The following is a 10,393-nucleotide window of genomic DNA, read 5'->3' as shown; positions in this document are numbered from 1 at the left end:
ATGCCACCCCTGAACAGGGCTGGGCATAAGCAAGAAGTTTGAGAGGGGAAGAAGGAAGGCAGTTTTCACTATAACAAAATGTCCCCTTGCAATATCTCCCAAGTACTTTGGTTGCAATTCTTCCAAGCCCATCTGAAACTTCAGAAGCTGTTTGAAAGAAGCAGCTGTGTGGAAGGAGGCCTGGTGTCCCCAGTGGGAGCAAACCCCAGGCACAAGCCCTGGCTGCCTACCCACCCTCCAGCTGCTGCCTGTACTCCACCAAGGGTAGGTAGGGGGGGCAGGAAAGGACAGGGCAGCAGCAGCAAAGGGCACAACTCCCTTCACTGCTTGTTCCCAGATTTGGTGAACCTTTGGAGGGCAGAGGGAGGAGAAGAGGAAGGGATATTCATATTACAGCATACAAAAGAGGTAATGAAAGTGTGGCAATGCCAGTCACTCGCCGCATGCCACAGAATCACAGGGCAGCCTCACCCTTTTTGTTGGGGCCAGGGTGTTCGTTGTGCTGGGGGAAGCAGGAACCAGCCAGATCCCCCTGCAGGGAAGCAGGGAAGCAGGAACCACCCCAAGCAGACCCCCCCTGCCTCCAGCCACTGCAGGCTGGCACAGGACAGGGGGATTGGTGGAGGGAGAGGTGATGGGGGACGTCTCTGCAGGTCGTTGCTGATCTGTCGCCACAGGCTGAGTCAGGCTCAACGAGATACTTCTATGAGCTGGGAAAACATCCAAAAAGGAGAAGTGGTGATGTTTGCCTCCCCAGTCAGTTTGCTCACCATTAGTGTTTTCCTACTTCCCTGTTCTAATTAAACACACTTACTGTATGTCAGTCTTCAAAGAAGTGATAACCAGCTTGGGGCAAATGCCTATGGGAAAGGGACAAGGCAAGAGTGTCTTAAGAAATGTCCCAGCACCAGGCTTCCTCCCACCCTGCTGATGGCCAGCCCTCCCTGGTTAAAAGCAATGCTGCCTGTGAAGTGCAGATAATGCAGGAGCCATGGACAGGTTTGCAAGTCAGAGCTCAGAGAAGGAGAGCAGTGTGCTGGGAATAAAAGACAGGTTTCCTCAGAGACGCAAACGAAACCTCGCTGTCCCACTTAGAGCTGCTCTCAACACCACATATGGCAGGTGTCTGAAGCAAGGCAGTGACACTAAACATGTCCCTTCAAAGGACAAAACACAGAAGAATCTTTCCAGCTATCAGCTTTTCGTAACTCAGACTAAATGCCAGAGAGGCTTCTTTTGATTGGCCTGCCCTTCTCCTCCCAGGGGAGGACAGGGAAGGGACACGGGCCCCTGGGACAGGAGCTGTGCTACATGCAGCACCCATTCTCAGTACATTTCTCTGACAGCCACCCTCCTCTCTGTGGATTTTGAAAAAAAGTGAGCGCTGTGGAAATCTGTCACTAAAATTTAATATCCTGTTGTCTATGAAGATGCAGTCCTTTTGGGAAATTCAGTCCTGGCTGTTAAAAATAAAGCAGCCGTGTGGAAAAAGTGAGACAAACAGCTCTGCCCTGTGCACCCAAGCCAGCATGCCTGGAGTCCTCAAAGTCCAGTTGTACCCAGCCCAGATCAAGTCCATTCCCCACAGGAGAGCTGTTCTGGAAGCTACTTGGAAATGCATCCCAGCAGAGCAGTATCACCCACAGCATTTACCTGCGGTTGATGGGGAGTTACAGTGACATGAGACTTCCCTATGGCTGCACCAGGCTATTTTAAATTCGAGGCAGGCATAAGGCATGTGACAGTACATGTTGTTCATGTGGGGAAACTCTTTCATTAATATTCATGCCTTGGGACTGGCCTAGGGTAGACAGTTTTTTTGAGCATGCAACACATTTAAAATGCAGGGTTGCCTTTAATGCCTGGAACATTGATGCAGCTGAAATCACTGGTTCACCTAAAATCAGACCTTCACAGAAACCCCACTTCCTCTGAGTACCAACAGACTTATTTGTACGGGTAGAAATATTCTTGATCTTCAGTCACCAAAGGCTAATCTCTCTCAGAGTGAAAGAAAAAGTAAAACCTCAAGAAGCTGCAGGATGTGTGGGAGTTAATTTTTATATCTAAACAGTTATTTGAACCAACACAGCGGTATAAAAACACATCTCCACCCTCCTTTTACTCTGGAAATGCAGTTCAGAGGATTTAGAGGACACGTGGTTCTCCAGGCCACACTGTCAGTAATTTATACAGGGGTGGCCTCAGAAGTGACACGTGTCCCCACGGCCTGCACTGCTGTTGTACCCTGGCTGTGGTGCCCAGAGTGCAGCAGCTGGCTCCTGCAGCAGCACAGCTGCCTGGCCTGGCAGGGCAGGGCAGGGCAGGGCAGGGCAGGGCAGGGCAGGGCAGGGTGCTGCGGGGCGGGCGGGTGTGTGCAGCCCCAGTGCAGGCACTGCAGGCAGCATTCAGGGCAGGAGCTGCGAGCCCCTCATGCCAAGTTGTCTCTGCCTGTGAGTCACAGCCCTGACTCATGAGCTGCTGTGGATTAAGCTGTAATTTGAAGATGTTGCCGCCTACATCTGTCTGCACTGCTCCTCTCCCGGAGGTGGCAGAAACAAACATTCATACAGTCATCCCAAAAATTCGGCCAGACATGCTAGTTCAAACCCCAGGTGAGGGCAGGTTAGGGTAGTGAGCAGGTGAGCACACACCTTGCAGCAATAAACCCGGGGAAGGAGGTTTCCACCCCACTCAGGGGCTGGAAGATGCCTGCTGCTCCCGCCTGCCAGCTCCCTGCCATGGCTCTCTCATCCACCCTGCCCAAACCCCTTGCCTGGCCCCAGCACCTCATGGAAAGGTCTCTCTGCTCACCCCACACACCACAGCAGTCCTCTAACACCTAAAACAGGGGCAGGTGTTTGTCAAATGCATGTGTTAATGCTCTGAGAATCATGAGCACCAGTTCTCTTGCCATTTGCATTGCCTTGGAAAATTCGTTATACTGGGACCCAAGAGCTAGAAACATTTGTACTGGCATATATTTAACTGAAATAGCCAATTAAACTAAAATTGCTTTGATTTAAGTGAAAATTCAGACAAGTGGTAGTACCCAGGATAAGATTGATCAGGATTATTTGTGAACTCCCAGGCACATTTCTGCTGGAAGAGCCAAATTTCTGTACCATGTGCTTTTTCTGGCTCTCAATTTTTTTTTCCTGGCATTAAACCACCTGTTGGAAGACAAACTGTGCCTTATCCAGCATAAAGGCAGCCAGCACACTTGTCAACAATTTCTGAACAAATGGAAGCATGCATTTGTACAGGATCAGCACTTTGCACCAGGAAGCCACCGTGTTTGTGATATTGGAAGCCATAAAGCCAGACTTTTTTTCTTCTATCAGCAGCTCACGTGTGCAATGCTTTCACTAACATGGTTTAACTTCGGCCCTTTGATTAGAGCAGCACAACCCCTTCCCACAGGCCAGTCCTCGGCTCTGGGTTAGTCATTGCTTTTGGTTTACACACAGGAATTGTGTTTGATGCAGGAGCAGATAAGCAATGCATCTGCTCAGTCATATTTCCCCAGCGTCTCTCCCTTTGTTCTCTTGCCTTTTATCTGCCGAGTTCTCTCTGCAGAGATCCCTGCCCTTGCCCTGCCGCTTTTCCCTTCTTTTCTAAGCTTGCCCTTGCTCACCCCTGCTTCTGCAGGAAAACAACCAGCCACTCGCATTCAGCAATGCCCTCGCTATTTACTGATGTCAGTTCCCCCACTCAGAATTCATTTCCCTTTTGTTTGCCTTAGCTAGGGAGGTCCGTGAAATTTGCAACAGTTTCTCCCTAAATGAGAGCAGGGAAGAGAGAAGCCCTGCATCCCGCACGTGGCAGCGCGGGTCACCCATCCGTCCATCCATCCATCCATCCATCCATCCATCCATCCATCCATCCATCCATCCATCCATGGCCCGGCGTGCCCGCAGCGCTCCCTCGGCTGGAGGCGGGCTGTGCTCCGGGCTGTGCACGCTGAGTCACCGCCCGGGCTCAGCGCACCGGCCCCAGCGCAGCACGGCCCCAGCAGGACAGCTCCCGTGCGCAGCTAGCCTGATTAAAGGCCAGCCTGTGTCTCCGGGGCAGCAGGAGGGCGAGAAGGGGCTGGGGACCGGGGCAGCCCCAGCGCTCCTCCGGCTGACTCAGCCAGAACTGCCCCCGCACGGGAGGGCCCCAGCCCTGCTGTGGGTACACGGAGCTGCCTTGGCACATATGCCAGTCCTACGGCGTGTAGGTGCCTTCCTTGGCACATATGCCAGTCCTGCAGCGTGTAGGTCTGGTGCCTTCAGGAGCAGCCCCGGGATGGGCCGGAGCGGGACAAGATGAGGCAGGCAGGGAAAGAGATGCTCCTGCCCGTGCTGTGCACAGCAGGTATCCCAGCTGGGACACATTTGCTTGCTGGAGTAGTCTGCAAAAGAAATTGCTATAGGCATGAATATTTAAATTTCCTTCCAATGGGTAATCGAGCCAAATTCCACATCTCAGTTCCAGGGCGAATCGAGATGATCAGACACGCTGCTTCACAGAGCAGAAACACAGAGGTAAGACCAAATCCCAGTGCCTTCCTCCAGAGGGGACGGAGTGCCCGGCTAATTAATTCAGCAGAAAGGGAGGGAGGAATCGTAGCCCTGCAGGCTATTGGTTTTTTTTCATCTTTGCTTGGAGGGCTTACCTGGCAAGGCTGTTCCCTGAGGTCAGCAAGTTAAAGAACAGTGTCTGTTGAACAGACAACCTGTGACTCTTTTGCAAAGCTCCTCTGCTGGGTGAACATGACTTGTCTGTGTCAAATACTGCTATTCCTCTGGGAATATGAGCTCTGAGCATCGGGCAGGAAAGAAAGAGGCAGATACACCTTCCCATCTTCTGGGATCTGCTTAATAAAGGACAGGGAAGTGTGTTTAAATTCCCTTTTATTTATCTCTGAGTCAGCTAGACTCATCCTGGGCCCTAGCTGGATGACACCAACCAGATTGTCCACCAGCATTGCCCAGCACCTCCATCCCACTTGGCAGGACTGCACTGCTGCAGCTGGCCTGTTCAGGTGCATTAGCAGCAGGGCAGGCTTTCCAGAGCAGCCTTCCCCATGCCACAGTTTGCTTTGGTTGTGCCCCAGCTGGGCAGCCCTGCCGCAGGCAGCAAAAGCGTGATGTGCAGACAGGCTGCAGCAAGCCACCCCTGACGCTAGATCCAATGCCTGGAGAAAAGTGTCTAATCCTGCCAGGTTTGCTCCTTACTGGGATCCACATGAGCTAATCCTTCCCAGTGTGTACCCAACCCTCCCATTTCCTTCCCTGGGAAAGCTGTTGGCCTTCCCACCTGGCAGCACGGCACTGGGCACTGAGCTGCCACGCATGGGGCGAGCAGGAGCCACCCCTGCCGTGACCGGGGCTCTCAGGCTGCAGGGACAGCCCAGCACCGGGGGCTGCCCTGGCTCACAGCTCAGCAGCTTCCTCTGCAAACCTAACAGATGCTCCCAGCAAAGAAACAGAAACCAAAGCAGAAAAATGAGGCGTCTGCAGAAATGCTTTGTTGGTGGACTGCTGCTGGGCACTGCTGGTTCTGCAGGGGCTCCCGTTCCTGTCGGGATTTGCCTTTGCTGCCGTCTGCAGCCTCCTGGAGCTGCCTCTCCAGCAAGAAGCACGCAGTGATCACTGGCAGTGGTCCCTGGGGATATTACTGCACGATGGGAAAAGCAGCTACAGCAGCGGCTGGGCGTGATGCTGAAGAAGTCATCTTCCTACTGTGTCCTTAATACAAATACTTTATGGAAAATGAATCAGCCCTCTTTGGGCTTTTTTCCAGAGGCCCCTCTGACTAATTTTGTCCAAAACAGCCGGGCTGACCCTGCACAGCAGTATGACGGTGGCAGACAGGACCTGCTCACGTTTGGGTGGAGGCAGGGAAAAACTGTTTTGCAGGCCTGCCCAAAAAAATCCTCAGGCTGACTCTGCCAAAAACCACACCAAACATATGGTAAATGAAATCGCTGGCAGGGAGCTGGCTTGGACGGCAGGAGTGTTTCAGCACTGTGGACTGCTTGTTAGCTGGCCTGAATTGTATTTATGCTGCTTTAAGCAGCTCCATATTTAAGGAAAAGAAGGCAAAGAAGAGGGCAATGCCAATTTTTTGGGTGTGCTTTTGATGCCTCCCCATGCACATTATTTTCCTGACGATGTTAGAATGGTCACAGTGCTTGTCCCATCCTGTGGTTAAGAGCACAACAGCACCACAGAAGGTTTCACCTCCTCATATGGCAACAGTCTCCTGCGGAAAAGCAGACAGAAGGGCTTTTCTCTCTTGGAACAGGGACACTGCCTATTTCACCATATGAATGTCGTGTACATTTCATGGAGCTGATGAAATCATGTACAGATGGGATCCATCTTAACAAAGGCTCTTATTCACAGGGCAGGTTTCTCTGCGGCGTATCTTGGGCCGTATCCCAGCCTGCATAGCCATATCAACCAAATGCATCCACAGAACCAGGGAAATTTCTGAGAGGATACCAGACACAGAGATGCTGTGCCCCTGCTGCTGTGAACAGCTTGACTGACTTTGCAGCAGTTTGGCCCCTCTGGGAATCTGAGCCTTGGAGTCATGGCAATAAACACGCCTTTCCTCACATGACAGCCTTTAAAAGCATTCTGGTACCAGATACCATTTCCAGGATGCTGCCAGGTGCTGTGGAGAAAGCATGGCAGACAGCAAGATCATTAGAAAGAGATGCCCGATGTCTTCAGAAATTTGGTAGGCTGTCATAAGAATAGCTGTGGTATCTACAGCTACTGAAGGAGGATGAAAATAGAGCAGACAAAGAGCAGTTCCTTTTCTTGAGTCTGGGGTATCATTTTTCCTCCTGGAGCTAGAGTGGTGGAGTGCCAGGGGCAGAGCTCACCTCCACATTCAAGGGCAGCTTTCCATCACCCTTTGTATGCTGCAGCTTGGAGCTCAGACGTTCCCCAGCCCTACCCCATCTCTTAGTTTCCCCCATCTCTCTGCAGGCTGACTATTGCACTGGCAAGGGGCTTTTTCAAGAGAAGGCAGGGGGACAGATATCTCAGAGCTGCTGTCCTGCTCCTGACTCCATGGGCACACCTTTCTGGGGCTGAGTGATTATCTAAGTCTATGGGATGACCAAATCCCACAGAATCTGTTTGTTCAACAAGCTGATCTGGATAAGGAAAATCAAAGTTTCAAAGCAAACTTTTGGGCACAATCCAGCCCAAACATGGATTAATAAACCTTTTCCCCTGCTTTAAACTTTCTTAAAGTGCATTCAGCACTCAGCAGTAGTACCTTAGAAACTCTCACTATGTGCCTATGCTCAAAAGGACAAACAACAACAAAAGGAAATATACAGAGGGATGACTTAAGAGAGTTTGGAAATCGCTTCCCATATGAAACACTCCTTTAGTCACAGGCACAAAAAAGCATCAAAATTCTCTGCCTCTGATGTAAACAACAGAAAGAAAAAGTCATCTGGAAGGACAGGATGATTCATACTGAGGACCTGACTCGTAATATTCATCAGTGTTGAAATTGCCTCTGCAAGTTGACTGCATGTGAAAACGGCATCAGCAAAATCCCAGCTTCTGCCACCAGAAGTATCATTAGCAGCAAAGTGGTGTGGCGAGACTCCAGTGGCACAACCCTTGCCCCAATGAGGGTGACTAATCGTAAGTCATCCGACCTGTCCCAGCTAAAACAGCACTGTCATTCAGGTAAAACTGCTTTACATAAGGGCAGTTGCAGCACACTGGAGCATGCTCAGCCTTTGCAGCCGTCTTTAACAGCAAAATAGAAGGGTTTTTTCTTGGCCCTGAAAAAATTCCTGCTGAGGGCTTCCTTATAAAGGAAGAAAGAGCTGCTCAATTTGGATGCTTGAAGAAGACTGGAAAATTGGCCAGTCTTTTCCCTTATGTTAACTGCCCTGAGCCAAGTGGTAAAAGGGCAAAAAAGGCCATGCTGACTTTATGCATTGTTAGGAGATACTTTCCCCTGCACATTTGAATCTGTTTACTTAATCTTCCAGGCCTTTACCCATGAATATTAAATTCCTTGATCACTATGCATTAGGAGTCATCTTCACACCATCTGTTTGTATTTGTCATCTAACCCTTGTAAATAATAAAATGTACTTTGTTCTCAAGTTCATGGATCCTAGCAGGAGAGCAATTGCTGTTGAGGAAAAGTACTGTGTGAAACTATTGGCAGTGACAGGACTCTTCTTTAGCCTCCCATCTTGCCACTACACAAATTAAATGAGTCAAATGAAAGCCAGGATCCAGCCCAAAGAGCGATGCACGGTTTCTTTGAAGGGCCAGAAGAGATGATGGAGGGCTCTGCACCTCTGAATGTGATGCAGGCACTCTTGCCCATGCTTCTAAAGGAAGGCATGACAGAAGAGAAGGCTGCACTTCAGGGGAGGAGCCTTACTGAGAGTCAGGCATGCCAACAGCTGCTCTGCTCAAGCAAAAATACAGTCTGGATTGGCAGGAATGGCTGTGGCTGCTTAACACGGTGGCCTGGGCAGCTGGCCTGGGCAAACTTCCTAAGAAGTTCTGGCACAAAAGAAACATCTGAGGAAGAAATAGGTTAATGAGCAGATAGACAATGTTTCTCTCACACCTGGGAGTGCCATTAAAGAAGTAAAATTGTCACCCATCAGCTGAGAGGTAAAGTTCAGAGAAGGCTAGGCAAATATCAAGGGAAACAGTGATAAAGTGCAGTTGTTCCAATATGAAATTAATCCTTAGATGGAGCTCTGCCTGAAAATTTTATTAGATCATGCAACGAGAACAGCCTTGACACATATTACAAAGGTTCAATTTCAACTTTATCACTGCAGATAAATGTGTGAATCCCTAGGACAATGGACCCATGAGAAAGGAAAAACATGTGCCATGGTGGAAGACCTCTGTGGACAACAAAAGCTGGCTGGCCAGCACACCTCATGGGCACAGCGCCTTGGGGAGCCAGTCAGAGACATACTTTGCAGGAGAATCACTGTGATTTACATTCCCTAAGGATTTGTCTCTGTGCTCCTATAAATTATCTTATAGGCCAGGCAACTATCAATAAGTACTCAAATTGTTGCCATCTAGCTAAAACCTAATGTAGTCGGTTGAAGAAGGGATCATTTAGGAGATTAAATAGAATCATATTGTTTTTATCTGACACGTTGGTAGCAACAAATTTAGGCAAGAGAATGGTTGTCAAATATTTGTTTAACTGGAAGAGTTATCTGGTCTTGGACAAGATACCACTTGCCAGTCTGCTCAGCCTTGCAAACATCCCACACCAGGAGGTTACCTATTAAGTGATAGACAATATAACTTGTTAATTGTTAGAGCATTATGACCTTAGACTTTGCCCAGGTAATTAATAACACCATCTGCTCTCTAGGTCTGCAATACTATTATTTTTACATGAGGATTACTCTTCTTTCTCCACAAGACTGGTTGCAAAAAACTGCTAAAGGAGAGTAGGGCAGCATGGTACTTAAACCTGACTGCCCAAGCAAAATGTACAAGAGGCACAGTTCACCCAAAATATCGCAGATGTATTGTCTTGACTCTGTAAATATTGATGTGCTGAAGGCTGAGGGCCTGTGATCCAGCCTTGTCTTGCCTGAGAACAAGCTGGGAGTGAAATGCACTCTGGTGCAGGCTGCCACTCACCTTGCTTTTTCTGGCACCACTGCAGTTTCCTTCATCAAAACAACAGCAACAGTCCAAAGGCCACCATTCAGGATCACTGTGCCTTCAGATCTTTTTCTCTTTGATAGCATGCTTTTAAAGCATGGGCATTTCACACCAAGCAATCACATTTATCAGGTTTTCCAATCCTCTTCTTGCTGACAGTGGTGCGATTTTTGGCTTTGGCTTCTTAGGGAATTTAGGGAAGGGAAGAAAACAGTGTATTTCTCTCAGCGGGTGTCTCCTGGTCAGTGTTTCCATGGGGTTTCATGTAAAGCCATTCCCAGTGCACTGGAAACCTGAACCTACTGGATCTCAGTCCTACCAACTGAGATGAGCCACTTTCTCGCTCTGGAATGTTGCAATTTTTGTGCAAATAGTCTTTTTCTCCAAATAAAGAGAAGCTGAAACCTGATAGCTGGTGAGCTGCCAGATGAAGGAGGAAGCATTAGAGGTGTGAACACCAAAGTGATCCAAAATACAAGGCCAAGAGAAAGAACCCAGAGTGTATTTTAAATTTAAAAGTGCACATTTGTAGTGAGTTTTCAAAAAATGTTTTTATTTAGTTTACTGCTTATTGGTGTATGTTTGAGGAACAAAACAATCATGAATCCTCCACATCCCCAGCTTAATTCCTATACGAGACCTAGGAGGTGGAGTGATTTACTTGGCACTCTTTTGCAAGAGAGAGGTCAAATATGAAACTG

This window comes from Ammospiza nelsoni, chromosome 3 (assembly GCF_027579445.1).
Source record: "Ammospiza nelsoni isolate bAmmNel1 chromosome 3, bAmmNel1.pri, whole genome shotgun sequence".
In the NCBI taxonomy this organism is placed as follows: domain Eukaryota; kingdom Metazoa; phylum Chordata; class Aves; order Passeriformes; family Passerellidae; genus Ammospiza; species Ammospiza nelsoni.
This window is presented reverse-complemented; position numbering follows the sequence as displayed.